Source organism: Pan troglodytes, chromosome Y (assembly GCF_028858775.2).
Source record: "Pan troglodytes isolate AG18354 chromosome Y, NHGRI_mPanTro3-v2.0_pri, whole genome shotgun sequence".
In the NCBI taxonomy this organism is placed as follows: domain Eukaryota; kingdom Metazoa; phylum Chordata; class Mammalia; order Primates; family Hominidae; genus Pan; species Pan troglodytes.
This window is the reverse complement of record NC_072422.2, coordinates 19,060,268-19,080,114: the sequence shown is the minus strand read 5'-3', so window position 1 is coordinate 19,080,114 and position 19,847 is coordinate 19,060,268. Positions and strand designations below refer to the sequence as shown.

Sequence of the window (19,847 nt, the reverse complement as noted above, 5' to 3'; positions counted from 1 at the left end):
CTTTTTTGGGCATAGCCCTGGGAAAAGAGCATTATTACCTGTGTGCCTGGCCTAGAAACAGGTCACTATTTTGCCCAGTGTTCAAGGCCCTTTCGAGAGAGGAGAGTGACATCTTCTAACTCATGGACACTGCAATATGTCACAATGATGTCTGCGAGCATGGCGCAAGCAAGAATGTAACGTCACCTGTGTGCTGGATCCAATGATGTTATAATTCTGAGTGGAGGGCCCAGGCAAAAGAGTCACGTCACTTCAAGGTTGGCTTAGGTAGATATCAAAATCCCATAGGTAGGCTGGAACCAATCTGAAGGGTGAACTCACACAGGCACTTGGCAAAGATTTATATCAGTCATGATGGAATAAAATTCTAGGGATTAGATTTACAATATCAGGTGTGTTCTATTTTTATGTGGGACAATTGCCTTCATCATCTGTAATGGTGAAAGCCATTACTGTCAGCTGAATGTGCATATGAGAATCCCAATTTTCTCCATGTGCTAGGCCCTGTTACGACTCTCTCTATACGACACAAGGATGTTATAAAATATGTGTGAATGTTGTAATCTTCTGTGACCTTTTTACCAGAAGGAGATCCTGGATATCACTTATCTCCCTAAGCCTAGTTATAAGAGTCAAAATGTTTCCTATTGGCTGGGTTCACATATGAGAGTCCTTATCATGTATTTTAGATGTGTCTACAGATATGGCGCCATCTCATCTGTGGTAATTAAACAGGCAGAAAACGACATCACCTAAATCCTAAGCCAGAAATACCCCAACTTTATTTTGTAGAGAGGGCCCTAACAGAAATATGACAAAACTTAGGTGCTAGACTCAGCTCTGTGGCATAATGCCCTTTGTGGAGTGTGTCCAGGCAGTAGAGGAGAGTCATATCACCTAAATGAAGGGCCCAGAGAGATATCACAAAGCCCCCCCTTTAAAAAGCCCAGACAAGAGACTCATGTCACTTGGGTGCAGTGCTTAGAAATGCTACTCTTCACGGGAAGCAGGGTTCATGCAGAAGAGGAGAGTCATGTAACCTAGACAATGGCTCCAGAGATATGTTATGATCACTTCTGAGAACCTGTTAGGACACAAGAGTAAAATCACAAAGGTTCTTGGAAAAGGTATAGGTCCAAATGTCATCTGCGGGCTCTAACAAGGCAGGATTATTAAATCACTCAGGAGCTGGGCAAAGGTGTATGTCACAATAGTACCTGTGAAAATCTGGGGCAGGGATGAGAGTAATGATCCTGTCCTGCACGTGTCCTGGCTCTGGGGACAAGCGTCATCATTAGGCTTTTTATCTGGTCTCGGGTAAATGGAACAATATCACCTGTGGGCAGAGAGAAAAAGGAAAGTTCCATCACCTTAGTGGATGCTGGTCCAGTGAAATGTCTCAATTGTCCTTGTGGCTAGGACTCTGAAAGAAGAGTCACATCATCCGGATGCTGGTTTCAGTGACATATAAGATCCCCCGTGTGAGCAGAACTTAGGCAGGAGAGAAGACAAACTTCACTTAGGCAATTGGCCTGAATATACATCACAATGGCCCCTAGGTGTAGGATCAAGGCAGGGGAGTAACCTCGCTTTGGTGCTAGGTTCAGCAACATGTCACAGTCTCTCTGGCGGTCAGGGCACAGGCAAGAGAAAAGAAATATCACCTAGTCGCTGAGCCAAGTAATACGTTACAAAGCTTCCTATTGGCAGAAACTTCATTCTCCAAAAAAGTCACATCACCTGGGTGCAGTACCTAGTTACGTGTCACAATCCACCAGAAGTGCAGGGCCAAGACAGTAGAAGGAAGTCATGTCACTTAAGTAATCAACTTATATAAAAACCACAGTGCTCTCTGTAGGCAGGCTTCAGGCCAAGATTTCACATCAGCCAAGTGCTGATCTCAGTGATATGTAAAAGTGCCCTATGTTTCATTACCAAAAAAGATGTTACTTATTGCTTAGGTGCTTGGTGCATGTAAGTCACAATTTCAACTGTGCTCTGGGCCTAGAAAGGAGAGTCAAAACACTCAGATTCTGTGCAAAGTTATACTTCTCAGTTACACTCAAAAATGTTCAGAAATAAGTTTCACAGTCCCACACAAGTCCTGGATTTGGGTATGAGAGTCAACACCTCCTATAAGTTGGGTTGAAGTACAGGTGTCACAATCTCAAAAATAGGAAAGATCCACATAGAAGAGTCTCAATCCCACTTGAAGATTGTGTTCCAGTAGCAACGTCAAAGTACCACAGTTTGACTAAATCATAGTTCAAACATCACCAAATCACCTATGGATCAGATTCATGTATGAGAGTAACAATTTCAAGCTTCAACTGCTTATGTGTGTGAGATTTACTACCTCATTTGTAGGCTCTGTACATGTGTGAAGATGAAAATCATGTCAGTTGTCTATGCATCCAAGAGTCACAATGGAACCTGGTTGCAGATACCTGTTATGAAACTCTTCGCAACATTCAGGCTTTATATGGTACGCCTGAGAAGTATAATTTCCTGTAAATTATTACAGGTGGGAGATCTAGGACTTTACCCATGGCCTTAAGACTGCCTGTGAAAGTCAAATATCTCCCACTGGCTAGGTCTAGGTATGAGAGTTATTATTGTGCTGAATCCAGTTATTATATGAGCTGAATCCAGGTATACATCACAATTTCACCTTTGGACAGAGACAAGAGAGAAGAGTTACATTATCTGGGTGCTGAGCAAGGGATACGTTATAATTTCCTTTTTAGTCAGGACCCAGTCAGAACAGTCATATCACCTGGATACAGTCTCAGATAATATTATCATGACTACTAAACCCTGGATTGAAAAATAGAGGATTGTCATGCCCCTAGGTGATGGGTTCAGCAATATTTTATTATTTCCTCATTAGCAGAGTCCAAGACAAAGCTCACTGGCAGAGTCCAAGACAAAGAAGAGAGTCACATCACCTAGGTTTTGCACTCAGTGGTATGTCACAATTTCTTCAGTGGCCAGAATCCAGGCAGGAGTGGAGAGTCACATTACCTAGATACTATAGTGATATGTCCCAGTGTCCACTGTGGCAGGGCACTGGCATGAGAGACACCACATCACCTAGCTGATAGGCCCAGAGATACGTGATAATATCCCCTGTTGCCTGCATCCAAGAAGAAGTTTCACATTATTAGGATTCTGACCCAGTGATAATTTACAATGCACCTATGGGCAAAATTTAAGCCCTAATTCTCAACACTTGGTTACCAGGCCTAGTGATAACACACACTCTCCTCATCTTTTAGGGTGACACCTTTAACTTTCAGCTAAGCTTGAATATTAGAGTCACAATCTCACATGTATGCTGGGCCAATGTATGACACTCTTTACATCCGAGGGCTTTATAAAACCTGCATGAGAGTTGTAAACCTCTCAGCGACCTGCATGCTCATATGGGTTCACAATTTTACATATTGCCCTCAATTCAGGTTTGATAGTCAGCATCTCTTTTATATGTAGGGTTAAAGGAGAAGACCCATTATTATCCCACCTCCAGACAGATCCACATATAAATTCACAATTGCAACTTTGTGCCGTATTCCACAGTGGGCATTGTATATGTAGGTTGGTGACAACTTTTAATTTTACCAGGGTGTATAATCAGTACTCCAAATCTGAACTTTCTACTGGGCCCTGTTATGAAAGTTTTTACCACCAATGAGTTTATACAATATAAGTTAGTGTTGTAATCTTTGGACTTTGTACAAATATGCAACTCTCTGTGTACAAATATTACTCTCTGTGGTTATGAAGCAGGCAGAACAATCACATCACCTAAATTCTTGGCCAGAAATATTCCAATATTCTCTTTGTAGGCAGGATCCTGTAGAAATGCCACATAAATTGTGTGCTAGATCCAGCTTGGTGGCACAGTGTCCCTTATTGGCAGTGTCCAAGCAGAAGAGGAGAGCTGCTATATCAGGTAAATGATGGAACCCAGAATATGTCACTATGCCTCCTCTTGACAGGGCCCAGGCAAGAGAGTCATATCATTTGGATACAGTGTTTAGAAATAATACAGTTACCAAAGAAAATCATGTACAGGTGGGAGAGAACAGTCATGTAACCTATGTGATGGGCCAGAAATATGTTACAATCACGCCTGTGGATATTATTAAGATAACACAGTCAAATCATGAAGATGCTTATACCAAGGATTTGTCAAAATCTCATTTTGATGTTATACCTATGCAGAATTATTACATCACTAAGGAGCTGGGTAAAGGTATATGTCACAGTTACACTTGTATATAGCTTTAAGACTAAGAGTCACCATGCTGCACATGTCCTGGCTCCAGATATATGTGTTGTTATTAGGCTTTTATTTATGGTCTCTTGTATAAGGCACAATATCGGCAGTGGCCAGAGAGAAGAGAAGAAAATCTCATCAGCTACATGGGTGTGGATTCAGTGAGAAGTCACAGTCTACCTTGTGGACAGGACCCTGGCAGAAGAGTCAAATCACCTGGATGCTGGTGTCAGTGAAATATCAAAACCTCTTCTCTGGGCAGGATTTTTGCTAGAGAGGACACTCACTTCACTTGGGCAATTGGCCTAACTATTTGTCACAATGCTTCTTATGTGCATTACCAAGGCTGGAGAGTGACCTCACAAAGGTGCTGGACCCAGAAATATGTCACAATCTCCCTGTGGTCAGGGCTAGGAAAATGCGAGGAAACATCACCTACATTCTGAGCTAAGTGATATGTTACCATGTTCCAGTTGGCAGAACCCAAAAAGGACAATGATCTCCTGGACACAGTTTCTGCTTATGTGTCAAAATGCACTGTAAGGGCAGGGCCAAGGCAGTAGAAGGGAGTCACATCAATTCATGGTGGATGTAGATATAAAACACAATTCTTCTTGTAGGCAAGTTTTAGGCAGATAATTCACATCACCTGGGTGATGGTCCCAGTGATATATGAAAGTGCCCTTTGCAGACAAGGCCAAAGAAGGTATTACATATTTCTTAGGTGCTTGTCCAACATATGGCACTATTTCATCTGAGTTCTGGGCCTAGAAAAGAGAGTCAGATTATTCATGTGCTGGACATGGTTACCTGTCCAAATCACACTCTCAGATATGTTTGGAAATAAGTTTCACATGCCACACAACACCTAGTTTCCTGTACCTGAGCCAACTCTTTCTATGAGGTAGATCTTAGTAGAGGAGTCATAATCTCAACAATGGTCAAGATTCATGTATAGGAGCCCCAATCCCCCTTGAAGACTGTGTTCCAGTAGGGAAGACACAACACCACAGGTGTGCTGAATCATGGTTCAAACTTTACCAAACCACCTGTGAATCAGATCTATGTGTAAGAGTAATTATTTAAACATTTGACTGTTTTTTATGTGTGAGATTAGTATCTCATTCCTACGCCCTGTTCACGTGTGAGAATGACAATCATGTCAGCTGGGTGTGCATTTAAAAGTCCCATTCTCACTTCATTTCTGGCCTCTCTTATGACACTCATTGTAAAATTAAGGCTGTATATGATATACCTGAGTGTTATAATCCTTCGTGAACTTCATACAATTGAAAAACTCAGGACATAACCCATTGTCGTGAGACTGGCTATGAGAGTCAATTATCTCTACTGGCTGGGTCCAGGTATGAGAGTTATTATTCTGCATGTGTGCTTAACCCAGATATATGTCAAAACTTGGCCTGTGAGCAGGGACAAGAAAGGAAAGTGACATTACCTGGGTGTTGAGCCAATTATACAGTGTAGTATTATTTGAAGGCTGGGCATAGTCAGAAGTGTCAGCTTTATGCTGGTCCAGTGATACAATATAATCTTGGTGATGTGACAGCCTCAAAGATTATGTCACCAAGCACACTATTGCCAGGAAAAAAAGAAAAAGAGGAGTGTCACTCTACTCTACCTAAGTGCTGGGCTTTGCAAACTGTAATAATCTGCTGGCTTGGAAGAGTCTAGAATATGAAGGAAAGCTACATCACATAGATTTTGCAATCAGTGGTATGTCACAACTTCTTTGGTGAGCTGGACCCAGGCAGGAGAGTAGAATCATGTGACCTAGATGTCAAGTTAATATTTTCCAATGTCTTCTGGGGGCAGGGAACATGCAGGAGAGAAAAATTCCCCTACTTATAGGTCCAGAGATATGTGATAATATACCCTGTTGGCAGGGTCCAGACAGAAGAGTCACATTATAATGATATGAACCCAGTGATACGTCACAGTGCACCTGTGGGAAAGAATTTATGCCAAAATGTCTCAACAGGTGGGTACATGGCCTAGTAATATACCAAATTTTGTTGCCTTTGAGGCTGACACCATTAACTGTGAACTGGCTGTCTATATGAACATAACAATTTCATGTGTTTCCTGGGCTGTTGATTGACACTCTGTGACATTTGAAGGCTTTATACAGCATGTGTGAGAGTTGCAAACCAATCTGAGGCCTACATGTTTGTATGGATTCATGATCTTACATATTACCCTAAACTCAGGTATAATAGTCAACATCTCTTCTGCAGTTTGGGTTCAGGGATGAGACACTTTATTATGCCTGTAAGCTGGATCCAGAAATGAGTCACCATCCCACCTGTGGCCAGATCCACATATGAAGGTCACAATTCTGATTTTGTACTGTATTCACTTGTTAGACTCAAGACCTTAACAGTGAGGTTTGGACATATGGAATAGTGACAATGTTTGCTTTTACTTGGTTGTGTAATCGAGAGTCCCAGTCTGAATTTTTGCTATTCCCTGTCATGAAACTCTCTGTACTCCACATATTTATACCTTATGAGTTAGTGTTGTAAAGGTCTTTGAGTTTGGTACAAATGTGCAACCCACAACCTCACCTATTTCCCTTGTTCTAGTGATAAAAGGCAAAATATCTTCTTTGGCTGATTCCCAGTGTAGTTTAGACCATCATGCCTGTGAACTGAAGTAAGGTATATGTCATAATCCTATTTGTGGGCCAAAACTAGGCAGGGGTGTAACATCACTGTGCTGTGCCAAGCATCATGCCACAATGCCATCTCTAGGCAGCGTATAGGAATTAAGTCATATTAACTGGGTACTGGACACAGCAATATGACACAATCCCATATGTAGAAAAAGAACAGGCAAAAAATCAGAGCCAAGACATCTACAGAATAAGCTCAGTATATGTCAAAATGCCTTCTGTAGCTGCAGGAAAGCATGATAGTCACATTTTTAGCGTGCTATTATTATATATTAGTATATGCCATAATTCTCCGTGTACGCAAAATCCAGGCAAAAGAGTAACATTATATGTGTGCTGAGCCCTGCAATAGGTCAAAATTTCTGTTTGTTTGCATGGTTCAAGAGAAATAGCTGTCAATAAATCTGAGTGCTGGGCTCAGCAATATGTCACAATGCCCTCACTGCAAAGACCAGACTGAAGAAGAGAGTCACTTCACTTAGGTCTTTGGCTCAGAGATAGATCACACTGTCCCAGTAGGGCAGAGCATGGGCTGAAAACGAGAGTCATATACCTAGGTGCTTTCCTAGTTGTATGTCACAATCTAACATGTGAGCAGAAATCAGGCTGAAGAGCCACATCACCTGGGTAGAGCCTCACGTAATATGTCACCATGCCCAATGTAGACAGATTTGATGAAAAATAAAAGTAAAAAAAGAATCACAACACCTGGGTGCTGGGCTCAGCAATATGTAGTAATTCCCTGTCTTGGCAGAGTCCAGGACAAATAGGAGAGTCATGTCACCTAGGTTTTGCACTCAGTTGTATGTCACAATTTATTTGGTGGACAGGTTCCAGGCAGGAGTATTACCTAGATGCTGTATCTAGTGATATATCACAATGTCCCCTGTGGGCAATGCACTGGCAGGAGACACATATCACCTGGCCAATAGGCTTGGAGGTGTGTGAAAATATCCCCTGTTTTCAAGGCCATTATCATTATTCTGACTCAGTGATATGTGACAATGCCCTTTTGGAAATGAATTTAAACAAAAATGTCTCAACACTGGGGTATGACGCCAAGTGATATGACACAATCTCTTCACCTTTAAGGGTGACACAATTAATGGTTAGCTAGTTGTTTATATGACAGTCACAATCTCATGTGTGTGCTGACCCTTGTATGATATTCTCTGCAATATCTGAGAACACTATACAACATGCCTGAGAGTTGAAAACCTCTCTGAGGCCCACATGCTTATATGAACTCATGATCTTACATATTGCCCTAAACCAAGGTATGACTCTCAACATCTCTTCTCTAGGCTGGCTTCAGAGACGAGACCGTTTTTAAGCCTGTGACCTGGGACCAGATATGAGTCACCATCCCACCCGTGACAAGATTAGCTTTTGAAAATCACAACTCCAACTTGGTCCTGTATTCACTTGTTAGACTCAGGACCTTAACAATGAGATTTGTAAATGTGAGAAGATAACAACTTTTACTTTCATTTGAATGTGTAGTGGAGATTCACAATCTCAATTTTTTGTTGGGATCTGTCATAAATATCTCTGTACCACCCAGGAAGGTTTTATGATATGAATCAGTGTTGTAAATTTCTCTGAGCTCTGTATAAATATGCAATGAAGGGACTAACTCATTGATGTAAACCTAGCAATGCAAGGCAAAATATCTCCTGTTGGCTGAATCCTGATATAAGCTTGATCATCATGTTTTTGAACTGAATCAAGGTATCTGTCATAACCCCATTTGTGGGCAAAATCTAGGCAGAAGGTTAACATCACTTAGGTGCTGTTCCAAGCAATATGTCACAATACTCTACCTAGGCAGGGCCTAGGAAAGAGTGTCACATTAACTGGGGGCTGGAACCAGCAATATGCTACAACAACACGTGGAAGAATACCAGCAAAGTTATGAGAGCCAAAACACGTACAGAAAGGGAACAAGATATATCAAAATACCTTCTGTGGCTCTGGCACAAGCAGGAGAGTCATATCATTAGGGGACTGGGCCAAGCAATATGCCCTAATTCCCTCTTTACGCATGACCTAGGCAGAAGAGTAACATCATCCAGGTGTTGGGCCCTGAAATACAGCAAAAGTCTTGTTTGTGGGGGTTGTTCAGCAACCAGACAAGAGTTACGTTACCTAAATGCTGGGCTCATTAACATTTCACAGTCTTCTTATTGTCAAAGCGCAGACAGAATAAGAGAGTCACATCATATAGGTTATGTGCTCAGAGATATGGCCAAATGTCACCAGTAAGCAGGGATCAGGCAGAAAAAGAGAATCATATCACCTAGGTGCTTCTTTAGGTATATGTCACACTTTAATATGTGGGAAAAAACAAGGCTGAATACCATATCACATGGTCCTGGGTCCTGAGATATGCACAAGCCCCCCTTAGAAAAGGACCCCGTCAAGAGAGTTACATCACCTAACTGCAGGTTCCACACATATGTCACAATGCTCCATGTGGGCAGGGTCAAGCAGGAAGTCACATCACCTAGGTGATAGGCATAGAGATATGTCACAAAGCTTTTCTTTTCTTTCTTCCTTTTTTCTTTTTTTTTGAGATGGAGCCTCGCTCTGTTGCCCAGACTGGAGTGCAGTGGCACGATCTCGGCTCACTGCAAGCTCCGACTCCTGGGTTCACGCCATTCTCCCACCTCAGCCTCCCAAGTAGCTGGGACTTCAGGCACCTGCCATGGCACCTGGCTTATTTTTTGTATTGTTAGTAGAGATGGGGTTTCACCGTGTTAGCCAGGATGGTCTCGATCTCCTCACCTCGTGATCCACCCGCCTCGGCCTCCCAAAGTGCTGGGATTACAGGTGTGAGCCACCATGCCCAGTCATAAAGCTTTTCTTAAAGCCTGTCCCTGGCTGAACAGTACCATCACCTTTGTGTCTGGCCTAGCAATGTGTCACTCTTCAGATGGGCAGATCCCAAGCAGAAGAGTCATATTACCTGCATGATAGGCCCTTTGATATGTCAAAATGCCTTCTGTTGGGCATGGCCCTTGCAAAAAAAAAAAAAAAAAAGTATCATCACCTGTGTGCCTGGCCTGTGAATATGTGACTATCCTATCCTATGTGCACTGCCCATTCCAGAGAGGAGAGTTACATCTTTTAAGTGACGGACACAGTAATATGTCACAACGATGTCTGTGTCATGGTGCAGTCAAGAATATAACATTACCTGGTTACTGCATCCAGTGATGTCAAAATTCTTACTGAGAGCAGGGCCCAGGGAGAAGAGTCAAACCACTTCAAGGTTGGCCCTGGGAGATCTCAAAATTTTATATGTAGGCTTCAACCAGTCTTAAGAATGAAATCACAATGGTGCTTGACAAAGATTTGTATCACAGTCATGATGGAATAAAATTCTAGAAATTAGATTTACAATACCGCACATGCCCTATTTTCATGTAGAAGAGTTGCCTTCATCCGTCTATGATGGTGAAAGTTCTTGCTGTCAGCTGGGTTTGCATATGAGACTGACAATTTTCTCGGTGTGCTAGGCCCTGTTATGGCATTCTTTATACAACACAAGGGTGTAACAAAACATGTGTGAGTGTTGTAGTCTTCTGTGACATTTTTACCAGGAAGAGATCATTGACATCACTTATGTTCCTAAACCTAGTTATAAAAGTCAAAATTTCTCCTATTGGCTGGGTTCACATATGACAGTCACTATCATGGCTGTTAGTTGTGCCTAGGTATATGCTACCATGCTCTCTGTGGTTATTAAATGGGCAGAAAAACCACATCACCTAAACCATGAGCCAAAAATGTTCCAATATTTTATTTGCAGGAAGGGCCATAACAGAAAAGCCACAAAATTTGGTCATAGGCCCAGGTCGTTGGCATAATGTCCTTGCTGGAGAGTGTCCACACAGGAGAGGAGAGTCATATAACCTAAATGATGGGCCCAGAGAAATGTCACAATGCCTCCTATTGAAAGGGCCCAGGAAAGAGGGTCATGTCATTTAAATGCAGTGCTTAGAAATGCTACACTCTTCACTGGAAGCAGGGCTCATGCAGGAGAGAAAAGTCAAATACCCTAGATGATGGGTCCAGAGATTTGTTACGATCCCTTCTGAGGACACTGTTAAGACAGGGAAGTCAAATCACCAAGGTTTTTGGCCAATGTATATATCAAACTGTTATCTCTGGGCTATAAATAGGCAGGATTATTAAATCACTCAGGAGCTTGGCAAAGGTGTATGTCACAACACCACCTGTGGAAAGGTTCAGGGGTGAGAGTCACCATCCTGCAAATGTTCTGGCTCTAGGTACAGGAGTTGTTATTATAATTTTTATCTTCTCTCAAGTATATGGCACAATATCACCTGTGGGCAGGGAGAAGAAAGGAAAGTCACATCATCAGAGTCGGTGCTGATCCAGTGAAATGTCACAATCCTTCTTGTGGGCAGGACTCTGGAAGAAGATTCACATCACCTGGATGCTGATTTCAGTGATATATCTAAATTCCTTCTGTGGATAAGGCAGGCGTAGGAAGGAGAGGAGAAAAACTGCTCCTAGGCAATTTGCCTGGATATATGTCACAACTGTCCCTATGGGCAGGAAAATGCAGGAGAATGACCCCACCTTTGTGCTGAGTTCAGCAATATGTTACAATCTCTCTGGTGGTCAGGGCTCAGGCAAGAGAGAAAAAAAATCACCTAGGTGCTCAGCGAAGTGATATGTTACAAATCTTTCTATTGGCAGAACTCCACCCAAAAATGAGTCACATCACCTGGGTGCAGTATCCTGTTATGTGTCACTAGGCAACATAAGTGCAGGACCAAGGCAGTAGAAAGAAATGACATCACTTACATGATAGAGCCAGATAAAAGCCATAATGCTCTTTGTAGCTGTGTTTCAGGCCAAGATTTTACATCGGCTGGGCGCTGGTCCCAGAGATATGTAAAAGTGCCCTCTGTCGCATTCCCAAAAAGGTGTTATACGTTGCTTAGGTGCTTGGCGAATGTATGTCGCAATTTCAACTGTCCTCTGGGCCTAGATAAGAGATGCAAAACACTCATAGGCTGGGCAAAGCCATGTTTCTCAATCACACACTCAAAAATGGTCAGAAGTAAGTTTCACAGTCCCATACTAGTCCTGCCTTCAGGTATGAGAGTTAACATCTCCTATCAGTTTGGTCGAAGTACAGGAGTCACAGTCTCAACAATGGGCAAGATCCATGTATAAGAGCCCCAACTCTGGCCAGGCACTGTGGTTCATGCCTGTAATCCCAGCACTTTGGGAGGCCGAGGTGGGTGGATCACCTGAGGTCAGGAGTGGCCAACATGGTGAAACCCCGCCTCTACTAAACAGAAAAAATTAGCCGGGCATGGTGGCAGGTGCCTGTAGTCCCAGGTACTCAGGAGGCTGAGGCAGAAGTATCACTTGAACCCAGGAAGTGGAGGATGCCGTGAGCTGAGATGGCACCACTGCACACCAGTCTGGGCAATAAGAGAAAAACTCTGTCTCAAAACAACAACAACAACAATAACAAAAACCCCACTCACACTTGAAGATTGTGTTCCAGTAGGAGAGTCAAAGCACCACAGGTCTGCTGAGTCATGCTTCAAATGTCACCAAACCACCTGTGGATCAGATTCATGTATGAGAGTAAGAAAAATTTCTACTGCTTATGTGTGTGAGATTTAATATCTGATTTGTAGGCTTTGTTCATGTGTGAGAATGACAATTGTGTCAGCTGGGTGGGTGTCCAAGACTCCCAATAGCACCTGGTCACTGGTGCCTGTTATGACATCCTTCGTACCACTCAGACTTTATGTGATATGACAGAGTAGCGTACTTTTCTATGAATTCTTACATACGTGAGATTGAGGAATTTAACCATGGTAGTAAGACTGTCTAAGGGAATCAAAATAAATCCCCTGGCTGGGTCCAGGCATGAGAGTTATTATTGTGCATATGAGCTGAATCCAGGTCTATGTCACAGTTTCGCCTTTGGACAGAGGCAAGAGAAGAGTCACGTCACCTGGGTCCTGAATCAGGGAAACAGTATAATCTCCTTTTAGGCAGGACCCAGTCATAAGAGTCATATCAGGTGGGTACAGTCTCAAATAATATGTCAATATGCCCACCGTATACAGGATTGAATAAATAGTGGACAGTCACATCCCCTAGGTGCTGGGCTCAATAGCATGTTATATTTCCCTCTTTTGGCAGAGTCCATAACAAAGAGGAGAGTCATATCACCTAGGTTTTGCACTCAGTGTTCTGCAACAGCTTCTTCAATGGGAAGGATCCAGTCAGGAGGGTAGAGTCATATTACATAGATGCTATATCTAGCAATATGTCAAAATGTTACCTGTGGACAAGACATTGGCAGGAGAGACATATTCCTTAGCTGAAAGACACAGAGATGTTTGATAACATCCACTGTTTGCAGGGCTCAGGAGAAGAATTACATTATGATGATTCTGTCCCAGTGATATGTAACAATGCATTCATGAAAAGGAATTTGACGCAAAAAGTATCAAAACCTGGGCACTAGGCCTAGTGATACGACACAATATCTTCATCTTTGAGGGTAACACCTGTAAATTTTGGCTGACCATGTATATTAGTGTCACAATCTCATGTGTATGCTGGGCCAATATATTACACTCTCTAAAATACCCGTGGGGTTTATGAAACCTGCGTGAGAATTGCAAACCTCTCTGAGGCCTACATGCTTATAGGGACTCACAGTCATACATATTATCCTAAACCTAGGTTTGGTAGTCAACATCTCTCCTGCAGACAGGGTTAAGGGGGAAGACCTATGATTAAGCCTGTGAGCTGGGTCCAGAAATGAATCACCGTTTTCCCTGTGGCCAGATCCACATATAAAAGTCACAATTCACACTTTGTGCTGTATTCCCTTGCTAGACTCAAGATCTCAACAGTGGGCACTGTAAATGTGGAATGGTGACAACTTTTATTTTCAACTGGTTGTGTAAGCTAGAGTCATAATCTGAACTTTGTGCTGGGCCCTGTTATGCAACTCTCTACCAACAAAGAGTTTATACAATGCAAGTTATTGTTGAAAGATTCTATGAGCTTGGTACAAATATGCAACCCAGGATTTAACCTATTGCAGTAAGCCTAATGATGAAAGGCAAAATATCTTTTATTGGGTGAATCCCAATATAAAGTTCATCATAATGCCTGTGAAGTGGACCTAAGTATATGTCATACATGAGAGCCAAAGCACCTACCTAAAGGGCACAAGAGACATCAAAATATTTGACTCCAGCACAGGCAGGGAGTCAAATTTTAAAAATACTGGGTTCAACAATGTGCAATATGCCATAATTTTCTTTTTATGCAGAACCCAGGTAGAAGAGTAATATCACCTGGGTGCTGGACCCTGCAATAGGTCAAAATTCCTTTCTGTGGGCATCATTCGGGAAAAAGAGGAGAGTCACATATCCTGAGTGCTCTGCCCAACAATGAGTCAATATCCTTATTTTGAAGGCCCAGGCAGAAAAAAAGAGTCACATCACTTCAGTCTTGGTCTCAGACATGTGTCCCCATAGCCCCTCTAGGCATGGCACAGGCAGATTAGGAGAGTCATATCACCTAGGTGCTTCCCTAGGAATATGTCACAGCGTAACATAAGGATGCACACCAGGCAGAAGAACCACATAATTTGGGTGCTGCGTCCTGAGATATGTCCTGAGATATGTCATGAGGCTCTCTTAGGACGTCAGCTAGGCAAGAGGCTTACATCACCTCAGAGTAGGTTCTCTGCTTATGCCACAATGCTTCATAGGGGTAGGGCCCAAGGAGCAAGTCGCTTCACCTAGGTAATAGGCCTAGAGATATGTGACAATGTCCTCTATAATGTATGGCCCAGGCAAAAGAGTAACATCACCTGTGTGCTTGGCCTAGAAATATATCAGTCTCCAGATTGGCAGGGCCCAAGTGGGAGAGCAGCATAACCTAGATGACAGGCTCAGAGATATGTCACAATGCCCTTTTTGGGCATGGCTCTGGCAAAAGGCACCTATGCCTTTGTGCCTGGCCTTGCAATATGTCGCTATTCTTTCTCTGTGCAGAGAACATTCCAGAGAAGAGACTTACATCATCTATCAGGTGGACACAGGCATATGTCACAATAATTGTGGTGGCCATGATGCAGGCAACAATGTAACATCACCCGGAGGCAAGATCCAGTGATATACTACAATCCTTACTTAGAGAATGGCCCAGGCAGAAGAGTCACATCACCTTGAGATTGGCCTAGGTAGATATCAGAATCCCATATACATGCTGGAACAAGCCTGGAGAGGCAAACTACACAGGTGCATGGCAAAGATTGATATCACAATCACACTGTCCAACTATTCCAAATATGAGATTTACAATACCCCACACATCCTTTTTTGAGTGTGACAGTTGGCTTCATCCACGTGAGATGATAACAGTCCTACTGTCAGCTGGATGTGCACACAAGACTCACAATTTTACCTGCATTCCAAGACCTGCTTTGACTCCTTCTGTATAACCCAAGGACTTTGTAAAGTAAGTGTGAATGTTGTAATCTTTTGTGACCTTTGTGCAAGAAGGTGATTCAGGACATCATGTATTTCCCTAAACCTAGTCATAAGAGTCAAAATATCCTCTATTGGCTGAATCCACATATAAGAGTCATTGTCATTCCTGATAGGCATGCCTAGGTATATCTTAAAATTCCCTCTCTGGTTATGAAGCAGGCAGAAGAGCAATGTCACCTAAAGGCTGGGCAAAAAACATTCCAATATTCTCTTTGTAGGCAAGGTCTTTTCAAAAATGTCTCAAAACTTGTGTGCTAGATTTATCTCTGTGGCACAATGTATTTGTGGGCAGTGACCAGGCAGTAGAGGGGAGAGATACTACCTAAAACCTGTGCCCAGAAATATGTCACAATGCCTCCTGTTGACAGGATCCGGAAAAGACCGTCATCTCATTTAGATGCAGTGTTTACAAATGCTACAATTACTAAAGGAAGCTGGGTACAGGCCAAAGAAGAGAGTCATGTAACCTAGATGATGAGTCCAGAAATATGTGACATTCCCCCTGAGGAGATTGTTAAGATAGCACAGTCAAATCACCAAGGTGGCTGGCACAGATATTTGTCAAAATCTCATTTTGGGGCTATACCTAGGCAAAATTATTAAATCACTCAGGAGCTGGGCAAAAGTATATGTCACAGTTAAACTTGTGGAAAGGTTTAAGAATAAGACTTATCATACTGCACATATTCTGGCTCCAGATATATCAGTTGATATTAGGCTTTTGTTATGACCTCAGTTATAGAGCACAATATCACCTGTGGCCAGAGAGAAGGAAAGAAAGTTACATCACTTATGTGGGTGGGGGTCCAGTGAGATGTCACAGACCCCCCTTGCAGGCAGGATCCTGGCAGAAGTGTTACATCACCTGGATGCTCACATCAGTGACATTAGAAAACTCCCTATGTGGGCAGGACTTTGGCAGAAGAGGATGCTCATTTCACCTGGGCAATTGTCCTGGATGTTTGTCACAATGGCCCTCACGTGCAGTACCCAAGCTGGAGAGTGACCTCACACTGGTGCTGGGCCCAGCAATATGTCACAATCTCCCTTTGGTCAGGGCCCAGGCAAAAGCAAAGAAACATTACCTAGCTGGTAAAACAAGTAATATGTCACATAAATCCTGTTGACAGAACCGTAATAGAAGAACCACTTCACCTGCGTGCAGTACCCAGTTATGTGTCACAATGCACTGTAAATGCAGGGACAAAGGAATAGAAGGGAGTCACATCAATTACATAATGGACCTACATATAAGACACAATTCTCTTGGTAGGCAGTTTGCAGGCAGATAATTCGCATCACCTGGGTAATGGTCCCAGTGATATGTAATAGTGCCCTTCATAGAAAGAGCCAAGGGATGTGTTACATATTGCTCAGATGCTTGTTCCACATATGGCACAATTTCTTCTGTGATCTGGGTGTATAAAAGAGATCCAAATTATTCATGTGCTGTGCAAAGTTACCTGTCCCAATCACACTCTCAAAAAGGTTCGAAAATAAGTTTCACGTCTCACCAAAGTCCTGGTTTCCTGTATGTGAGTAAACACTTTCTATGTGCCGGGTCAAAGCAGAGGAGTCACAATCTCAACAATCAGCCAGATTCATATATGACAGCCCATTCTCACTTGCAGATTGTGTTTCAGTTGGTGAGTCACATCACCACAGTGTGCTGAATCATAGTTCATATGTTACCAAACCACCTGTGAATCAGATTCCTTTATGAGAGTAATTATTTCAGCTTTTGACTGCTTCTTTATGTGTGAGATTCAAGGGCTACATTAGTAGGCCCTGTGCATGTGTGAGAATGACAGTTGTGCATGTGTGAGAATGACACAGATATTTTGCTTTGCCAGTCCAGCTGAGGGTCCCAGGCCACTCAGACTCTGAGGAGAGTCCTGTGAAGAATGACAAACTTGGCACTAAGCAGCTTGCAATCCAGGCATTCCTTCAATATAGAATTAACAACAGAAGCTTTGAGTAAACACAATTGTGGATAATTAACATGGTTAAGAAAGTAGTTCTACAAATGATTAAGGTCAGGTACCATGGTCTAAAATAAATACTATTAGGGGGCAACTTTCCTGGTTGAGCTCCCCACTGAGAGAGCTATCTGGTTCAAAGACTGGTTAATGGAGGTAAAATAAACAGACTTAACTGGGGAAGCCTATATTGTCCCTCATTTTACCCTATGACCTAATATTCTCAAGTAAGAACTGGCCACCTTAAGCTTGTCCAATTATTACAAGCTATGTAACTTTTCAGCCTTCCAAAGCTTTGTGACTCTTCCTTATTACGTTCCCCGGTATTTCCTTTTAATATTTCTGCCACAAACCTGAGTGAATCACAACATACTGGCTCTGTCCAGGTATGAGAGTTATTATTGTGCAGGAGTGCTTAACCCAGGCATTTGTCACAATTCCACCTATGAGCAGGAAGAAGCCAGAAGAGTCACATCACTTGGATGCTTAGCCAATTACACAGTATAATCACATTTGTAGGCTGGGCATAGTCTGAAGTCACATCAGCTGGATACAGACTGAAATAGTATGTCATTAATCCGGAGATTGACAGAAAAAGACAAGAGTCACTCAACCTAGGTGCTGCGCTCTGCAATATGTGATAATCCCCTCTCTTAACAAGGAATATGAAGGAGAGTCATATTCCCTAGGTTTTGTAATCAGCAGTATGTTACAATTTACTTGGTGAGCAGAACCCAGACAGGAGAGGTAGGTAGTATGACCTAGATGTTAAGCCAAATGATATTTTACAATGTTCTCTGGGGGCAGGGCACAGGCAGAAGAGACAAATCACCAAGATTATAGGTCCAGAGATATGTGATACTCCTCTTTTGGCAGGGTCCAAGCAGAAGAGTCACATTTTTATGAATTCTAACCCAGCGATATGTCACAATGAACCCATGGGAAGAAATTTAAGCCAAAATGTCTCAACACCTTGGTACTCTGCCTAGCAATATGCCAAATCTCTTTGTCTTTGAGGGTGACACCATTAACTGTGAGCTGGCTGTGTATCTGACAGTCACAATCTCACATGTTTCCTGGGCCACTGTATGACCCTCTACAACATTTGAAGGCTTTAAACAGCATGCATGAGCATTGCAAACCACTCTGAGGCCTACATGCTTCTATGGACTCACAATATTAGATATTTTCCTAAACCAAGGTATGACAGTCCACATCTGTCTTATATGCTGGCTTCAGGAATGAGACCATTATTATGCCTGTAAGCCGGCTCCAGAAATGAGTCACCATCCCACCTGTGGCCAGATTCACTTACGAAAATTACAATTCCAACTTTGTACTGTATTCACTTGTTAGACTGAGGACCTCAACAATGAGTTTTGTAAATATAGGATGGTCACAACTTTTACTTTCACCTCAATGTGTAGTTGAGAGTCACAATCTTAATATTTTGATGAGCCCTGTTATGAAACTCCCTGTACCACACAAGAAGTATTTATGATACGAGATAATACTGTAAACTTCTGTGAGCTTTGTACAAATATCCAATGAAAGAACTTGCCTATTGACCTAAACCTAGTGATGAGAGGAAAAATATGTCCTATTGGCTCAATATAAGCTTGATCATCATGCCTTTGAACTGAAGCAAGGTATATGTCATAATCCAATTTTTGGGGGGGCAAAACCAAGGCAGAAGTTTAACATCACCTAGGTTCTGTGTGAAGTAATATATCACGACACCCTCATTAGGCAGGGGCTAGTAAAGAGGGTCACATTAACTAGGGGATGGAGCTTTGTAATATGATAAAACCACACATGAAAGAAAGCAAGCAAAGTGATGAGAGCCAAAATACCTACAGATTGGGCCAAAGATATGTTAATATACTTTCTGTGGCTCTGGCACAGGGAGGAGAGTCACATCATTACGGTGCCGGGCCAAACAGTATGCCATAATTCCCTCTTTATGCACGACCTAGCCAGAAGAGTAACATCATCTGGGTGCTGAGCCCTAAAATATGGCAAAAGGCCTGTTCATGGGCGTTGTTCGGCAACCAGTCGAGAGTCACACTACCTAAGGGGTGGGCTCAATATGTCACAATATGTCAATTGTTTAGGTATATTTCACATACCTAGGCAATTTATTAAGTGGGCAGAATCCAGGCTGAAGTGCCACATCACATGGTCCTGGGTCCTGAGACATTCGCAAGCCCTCCTTAGAAAAGGACCCAGTCAAGAGAGTTACATCACCTAGGTGCAGGTCCCACATATATGTCACAATGTTCCATGTGGGCAGGGCCAAGCAGGAAGTCACATCA

The 19,847-nt window shown here is 42.6% G+C and overlaps 1 non-coding gene across 2 annotated transcripts; it reads right to left on the bottom strand.

The window, feature by feature from the left end:
- Positions 1 to 1,217: 1,217 nt before the first annotated feature.
- Positions 1,218 to 19,805, bottom strand: LOC104005549 (uncharacterized). 2 transcript variants are annotated; one of them, XR_010154969.1, is made up of 6 exons: positions 19,662 to 19,805; positions 12,509 to 12,586; positions 11,814 to 11,996; positions 9,412 to 9,480; positions 8,937 to 9,059; positions 1,218 to 1,336 (listed from the first exon to the last, which is right to left on the bottom strand). It is a non-coding gene; the product is annotated as an uncharacterized LOC104005549 (transcript). The 2 variants fall into 2 exon arrangements; XR_010154970.1 differs by lacking the exon at positions 1,218 to 1,336 and adding an exon at positions 5,739 to 5,875.
- Positions 19,806 to 19,847: the final 42 nt, after the last annotated feature.